The sequence below is a fragment of the Pongo pygmaeus genome, chromosome 18 (genome assembly GCF_028885625.2).
Source record: "Pongo pygmaeus isolate AG05252 chromosome 18, NHGRI_mPonPyg2-v2.0_pri, whole genome shotgun sequence".
Classification (NCBI taxonomy): Eukaryota; Metazoa; Chordata; class Mammalia; order Primates; family Hominidae; genus Pongo; species Pongo pygmaeus.
The window spans coordinates 21,087,106-21,094,979 of NC_072391.2; positions in this window are offsets into that span (position 1 = coordinate 21,087,106).

Below are 7,874 nucleotides of genomic sequence, written 5' to 3' on the forward strand. Positions count from 1 at the left end.
CCTCAAGGGATACTCCACCTTGGCCTCCCAAAGTACTAGGATTACAGGTGTGAGCCACCATGCCTGGCTGCCCCACTTCTTTTAATCTTATAGCCTGCAGATAACACATGTCAGATACAGCCTGTCTTCACAAAATGCTGGCTCTTTTCATGAATATTCAATGGTTTTGCCTACATTATCTCAATATCTCTCCCCCACTTATCTTTAGGTGTAGTGGCTCTGGGCTGGCACTTAAAAAAAATAAAGTCTATCAGGACACCTTCTAATGAAGCCAGGAAAAAAAGACCCCTAGGAGTCCCACTGCGTGCCAGACTCAGGCTAAAAGCTTTTAAAGACCAAATCTCTCAAATGATTTTTATCTTCATGGTTTATTCGATCATTAGTCTCCTCAAATTAGCAGCTATACCTCTGATGGGCAACTGTGGATCCTTATCAAAATGAAAGCATTAAAACATATTTCAACCTTGGAGACAAATGGTTGTGGCATTTGAAGAAGAGAAGCCTTCAGGATCTTGCAAGGCAGAAAATTGCAGGCTAGAAACCCAGCTCCATATTTTAAGCAATGGACTTGTGATGATTCTTTTTTGTCTGATAAATACCTGGTTTTCAAAAGCAGTCTAATTAGTATGGATCTCCACTTTGCAAATGCTTAAAAGTGCATTTGGGCTTCCTCTCACTAAACCAGCCTCATGGGACCAGCCAGAGTCTAAGCTCTCCCCTTCCATATGCTGAATATGCATGAGTAACCCTCTATCTCCCAGTCCCCTGCAGTTAGGCAGGGCCAAGTAACTGGTTCACCAATGGGCAAGGAGCAAAAGGGATGTGTGCATGATCCTACAGAGGCAATAAAAGCCATGTGTTAAAGAGGTGGGTGGGTCACCTGAGGTCAAGAGTTCGAGACTAGCCTGGCCAATGTAGTGAAACCCCATCTCTACTAAAAATACAAAAAATTAGCCAGGCGTGGTGGCGGGTGACTATAATTCCAGTTACTCGGGAGGCTGAGGCAGGAGAATTGGTTGAACCCAGGAGGCGGAGGTTGCAGTGAGCTGAGATTGCGCCACTGCACTCCAGCCTAGGCAACAAGAGCAAATCTCAAAAAACAAAAACAAAAAACAAACAAACAAAACCATGAAACTGATGATCAGCAGCTTCCAAATAAGATCTTAGGAGTTGGATGAATGGGCTCAAGCATGAGCTTTAAGAGGCAAAATTGCAGAGTTTAACTGGTATATGACCTTCTAGAGACATTAGGCTGGTAAGGGAAGAACACCTCATATAACTCCAGTAAGCACACTGCACATTCCACTGCCACCCCCACAAGTGTTAGCAGGCCACTGCACATACGGATAGCCCACTCCAAGGGAAGAATCAGGGGAGAAGGGGCCCTGGAAGTAGGCCAACATATAAAACCCTCAATCAAAGGTCAAATGGGGCACTTGAGAAGTTAAGTATCACCTCCTAGGACTATTGCCATGATCTTTGTCTTAGGGTTTCATGCACTTGGCCCTCCTCCAAGGGTACTCGCCTTCCTTTCATTCCTGCTCTAAAGCTTTTTAAGAAACTTTCACTCCTGCTCTGAAACTCGCCTCTGTCTCTCCTTCTGCCTTCTGCCCCTCAGTTGAATTCTTTCTCTTGAGGAGGCAGGAATTGAGGTTGTGGCAGACCCGTATGGATTTGCCGAGGTAACACCAGGATGCTGAAGAGAGTGCCTATCATAACCCCATTTTGGAAGACCCCATTGGGACCCTACTGAATAATGATTGAATGCCAACTATGTGCCAGGCCCTGTACTGGCACAGGGGATAATAGAGTGGTTAGCCGAGCAAACACCATCTAATTGGCCTGCAGTTTACAGTCTGCTGGAAGAGACAGCCACTTGCAAATAAGCGTGCCAGTGAGTGCTAAATAACTAACAGAGGGCCAGGCACAGTGGCTCATGCCTGTAATCCTACTTCTTTGGAGGCCAAGGCGAGTGGATCGCTTGAGCCCAAGAGTTCAAGACCAGCCTGGAAACATGGCAAAAACCCATCTCTACAAGGAATACAAAATTTAGCCGGGTATGGAGGCACACACCTGTAGTTGCAACTACTTGGGAGGCTGAGGTGAGAGAATTGCCCGAGCCAGGGAGGTTGAGGCTGTAGTGAGCCGTAATCGTGCACTCCAGCCTAAGTGACAGAGTGGTGAGATCCTGTCTCAAAAAACAAACAAACAAAAAACAAAACTAACAGATGTAAATGCTTTGAAGGAAAGAAACCAGTTTTTATGACACTATAAGTCAAAGGGACCTAGTGCAGCGTGGGGGAATTAGGGAAGGCTTCTCTGAAATCTTGAAGCTCAGCACACTAGCCCGTGGGAGTCTGTTTCAGGGTGTCACCTTCGGGAGCACTTACAGAGTGAAGCTCTGTGACAAATGCTGGACATACACAGTTCTCCTTCGATCATTGCAATAGTCCTAGGAGGTAATACTATTATAATAGGAGCCCCAATATACAGAGGTGGAAACTGAGGCTCAGAGGGATGAGATCATATGCCCCCAGGGCATTTAATAAGGAAGTGCAAACAGGGATTTGAACCGTCATCTGCTGACTCCAAAATTAACGCTCACTGCATTTCCTTGGCCCCTGCAAAGCCAGCCAAGGAAGTTAGTCATACAGGAAGTAGCCCCTCAGAAGTCCCACAGCAGGAGATCAAAATGAAACAAGCAAGCCGATGTTTACAAGTTGCCTGGAAAAGCCACCCACCACAAGAGCGGGGAATCATTCTCCCTCTGCCCCAACCCCTCCTTCAAAGCTCCTAAAAACTTCCTTTTTCATTTTTACAGAGTCCCGTCCCACCCCCTTTTCCCCCAGAGGACTGACTTCATCCTTTCAGCAGATGGGAAGGCATGGGCTGCCGGCCCCACAGTAGCACAACCACCAATGATGACTTCCCTCCAATCTTAACCCAGATGAAAATGACAGAGACACACCAGCTCTTTCTTCTTTTGGCTTTTCCCGAAGCTTCCCTTTCCATTAGGCCACTGGGGGTTGGCGCCCGAAGCTTCTCTTTCTCACCAGAATAGAAGCAGGAAGTCTTGGGGTAGCTGCGTTGAAATGTTGGCTGGTACGAGCTTGTTGTTTTGTTTTTATAGAAGGACTAAACAGATCCCCCACACAGACACAATACACATTCAGAGGCATGATTCCCGTGTAGATACACATGTGCACACATGCACGCACAGACATACGTGCTTGTGAGTCACACACATTCACTCATAGCTAACACTCGTATAGCACTTACTGTGTTCCAGACAGTATCCTAGGTCAGGGCAAACTGTGGACCGTGGACCAAATCCTGCCTGCAGCCTTTTCGTGTAAATAAAGTTTTATTGGAACACAGTGGCTCTGTGTTTAGAGAAAGTCAGGCCAAGGAACAAGTGACCCAGATAGGTCAGAAAGTGACTCTGGGAATCTAGGAGGGTGTGAGCCAGGCCTGGATTGGTTTTGCAAAAATGAAAATAGCTTTCTTATTTGTTTGTTTGTTTATCATAGAAGTGATATATGCTCACTGTAAAAAGTTCAAGTATACAGAAATGTCTCGGAAAGAAGTAAAGATCTTTGGACACCCCTAGAAACTCAGGCCAAAGCTTCCTCATTTAGCAATCAAGAGTGGGAGAGAGGGATTGCCCATCCACCCCTGCCTATCCCTTCAGGACAAAAACATCAATTCCCATGACCTCATCTGCCTGCCTTGAGACAGTGGGAGTTGGGGACAATGGCAGGATGTGGACTTCCAATGTAGCAATCTGACATCAGCCTTAGCCTGGAGCTGGGTAGTGCCCATGATCAAAGCCCCTGGAAGGGACCAGTTCAGCTTGTATCAGAGCCATCCTTGGGGTGACTAATAATAATGATGTTGATTGAACATTCACTACTACCAGACACCACTGAAAAGATGAAATTAACTCATTGAATCCTTGTGACCATCCTAGGAGTTAGGTACCCTAATGCTCTTCTTAGAGAAGATGAAGCAAGCTCAGAGAGGTAAAGTAATTTCCCCAAGGTCACACAGCCAGGAAACAGAGCCAGAACTGATGTCCCAGTGATCTGGTGCCAGAGCCATGTGCTCTTCCTCACAAGGCTAATGTGATGCTTGGAACAGCCATAGGAGGCTGGAGTATTTAGAATCCTCAGTATACAATTGAGGAAATGAGGTTCTGAAAGGTTGAGTGACTTGCCCAAGGTCATACAGCCAACGAGCAGGAGCTCCAGGAAAGAAGTTCAGGCTCATGTGACTTCAGAGCTGGTTCTTAGTGCTGGGTTTCCCCAACTCCAGCCCTTGGGGAGTATCTTTGCCACCTCATGGTACCTCTTGCAAGACAATTTGTTTACTCTTTCTTCTTCTTTTTTTATTTTAATTTTTATTTTTTGAGATGGAGTCTCACTTTGTCGCCCAGGCTGGAGTGCAGTGGCGTGATCTCCGCTCACTGCAACCTCCGCCTCCCAGGTTCAAGCAATTCTCCTGCCCCAGTCTCCCAAGTAGCTGGGATTACAGGCCCCACCACCATGCCTGGCTAAGTTTTGTATTTTTAGTAGAGACGGGGTTTTGTCATGTTGGCCAGGCTGGTCTTAAACTCCTGACCTCAGGTGATCCACCTGCCTTGGCCTCCTAAAATGCTGGGATTACAGGCGTGAGTCACTGCACCTGGGCTGTTTACTCCTTCTTAACACTGCTGCCACGGACTTATGTGTCCCTCATAAATGCATGTGCTGAAACCTAATTGCCAATGTTAGGATACAAGGGGCTCTTGAAAGGTGATTAGGTCATGGGGGAAAAGTTCTCATGAAGGGATTAGTGCCCTTCTGTAAGAGGCATCAGAGAGCTCCCTCACCCCTTTTGCCACATGAGGACACAGCAAGAAGGCACCATCTCTGAAACAGGAAGTGGGCCCTCCGCAGACACCAAATCTACCGGCACATTGATCTTGGACTTCCCGGCCTTTAGAACTGTGAGGAATACATTTCTGTTTTCTTGTTGTTGTTTTGATGGAGTCTCGCTCTGTTGCCCAGGTTGGAGTGCAATGGCAAGATCTTGTCTCACCGCGACCTCCGTCTCCCGGGTTCAAGCCGTTCTCCTGCCTCAGCCTCCTGAGTAGCTGGGATTACAGACGTGTGCCATCATGCCCGGCTAATTTTTGTATTTTTAGTAGAGATGGGGTTTCACCATGTTGGCCAGGCTGGTCTTGAACTCCTGACCTCAGGTGATCCACCTGCCTCGGCCTGCCAAAGTGCTGGGATTACAGGTGTGAGCCATTGCACCTGGCTGAGAAATATTCTGTGTTTATAAGCCACCTAGTTTAGGGTATCTTGTTATAGCAGCTCACATGGACTAAGATAGTTGCTTATTGTTGTTTTTTTTCCTCTAGCCTTACTCCAAACTCTATCTGTGAAATTATTGGTTTAATGTGCTAGTTATACATATTTTTCTAATACATTAAACACCTACTAACCTAAAACATGTATGTCACTTGTTCCATGAATGGTACATGTGCTCAGCTATAAAAAAACACACTAGTTTCTTGGGCCAGACATAAATCCCACCCTTAAGGAAGTTTTGGGTGAATTGGGGAGATGGACAGTGTTATGGGCTTAATTGTGTCCCCTCCCTGCCATTCGTATATTGAAATCCTAAGCCCCAGAACCTTAGAATGTAATCATATTTGGAAGTAAAGGTTTTAAAGAGGTGATTAAGTTAAAATGCAGCACCATCATAGCTTGCCCCAGTCTCAAACTCCTGGGCTCAAGCAATCCTCCTACCTCAGCCTCCAAAGTAGTTGGGACTACCGGCACACACCACCATACTCAGCTAATTTTTAAATTTTTTTTGTAGAGATAGTGTCTCACTATGTTGTCCAGGCTGGTCTTGAACAACTAGCCTCAAATGATCTCCCATCTTTGGCCTCCCAAAGGGCTGGGATTACAGGTGTGAGCCACAGTGCCCAGACTCCAACTTTTTATTATTTATTTATTTATTTATTTTTTCGAGATGGAGTCTTGCTCTGTCGCCCAGGCTGGAGTACAGTGGTGCGATCTCAGCTCACTGCAACCTCCGCCTCCTGGGTTCAAGCAATTCTGCCTCAGCCTCTTGAGTAGCTGGGATTGCAGGTGCCCACCACCATGCCCAGCTAATTTTTATATTTTTAGTGGAGACAGAGTTTAACCATGTTGGCCAAGCTGGTCTTGAACTCCTGACCCCAAATGATCCACCCGCCTCGGCCTCCCAAAGTGCTGGGATTACAGGTGTGAGCCACCATGCCCAGTCTCCAACTTCTTTTTGGTGTGTGAAAGAAACTTTTATCTTAGTTAGCCCTGTTATTTTGTTATAAGGAGAGGGACCTAATCCTAATTCTAACTGATTTCAGCTGCTTACAAAACTGGGAAAATGTCACATTCAAATCCAATTTTCTGTCTTCATTTGAAAAATAAGATCAGTCACACTGTGCCTATGTTCCCATGTGGCAGTGGTGAGGCGGGGGCTCAGGAAGGGCTGCCTGCTCCATCTCCAATTCACATAGTCCTCATGAATCACAATCTATCTGTGATATCCACCTGACTTGCTGGTTTATCTTGTCTGCCTGCCCCTGTAGGCATTTGAGTTTGTGACCCCTGACTCATTTTCTCTGAGCCTCAATTTCCTCACTGATAAAATAGGGCTAATTTTAGAGTCTCCTTGTTAGGCATTTTTTTCTTTTTTTGAGACAGAGTGTTACTCTGTCACCCAGGCTGGAGTGCAGTGGCACAGTCTCGGCCCACTGCACCCTCCACCTCCCAGGCTCAAGTGATCCTCCTACCTCAGCCTCCTGAGTAGCTGGGATTACAGGCATGCACAATCACACCTGGCTAATTTTTGTATTTTTAGTAGAGATGGGGTTTCACCACGTTGGCCAGGCTGGTCTCAAACTCCTGACCGCAAGTGATCTGCCCGTCTGGGCCTCTCAAAGTGCTGGGATTACAGGCATGGACCACCACGGTCGGCCTCCTTGTTAGGCTTTTGGGAAGATGAGATGAGTTGTTAGATGCAAAGTGGTATTTACAAGTCTCAGGAGCGAGGGCCACTGCTATCATTGTTACTGTTATTATCATTATCACCATCATTACCAGTATGGAAAGGAATTTGCCTTTTTTGGTGGTTGATCCAAAATCAGAAGGAGAGAAATCAGGGGAACCGCTCAGATGCTAGCAAGAGTTTCTAGAGTGTATTCATGCCTGTGGATGACTTTTCTTTTCCGCCCGGGGACAGAGTTTCCGATGTTCAGTTATTTAATCCCTCTTGGAAAGTGTTAGCAGCTCGTTGCATCTGTAAAGGATGGAGGTGCCTTTGATCACTTCAGTCAACTCACAGCTTCTCCCTTCCCAAAGGCAAGAGGCACCCTTGGCTTCCTCCTGCAAGGGCTCTGGGTACAAGCCTGAGCTTGCTGCCACCGTTAGTCTCCCACTGTGCTGGGGCTGAGGGAGGGGGCTGCCGGGCCCCCCGTGGAGTTTGGGGGGATTCCAGGTTAACCCACAGTATATGGGAGGGTGGGTTTCTTTTCCTTTGTGCTGTCATTTTTCCAAGGTGGCAATCAAAGGAGAGCAACCTGTGGTATAATTCAAGGCTGGCAAAGAGACAGACAAAGATGGTGGCAGAGGTGCCTCCCCTGCAGCCTGTGGATCCATGCTGCACTCATGTCCTCACTCTGAAGGTGGCCTCCTATGAACACCTGCAGCTCAGGCCTGGGAGTTCTTATCTGTTTGTGACAGGACATTCCACCCACATGTAGGACAAGGCAGACATTGCTGGAGTGTTTGAGCCCCAGGGAGCAGCGCTCAACCAACCACGGATGGGACTGGTGGATA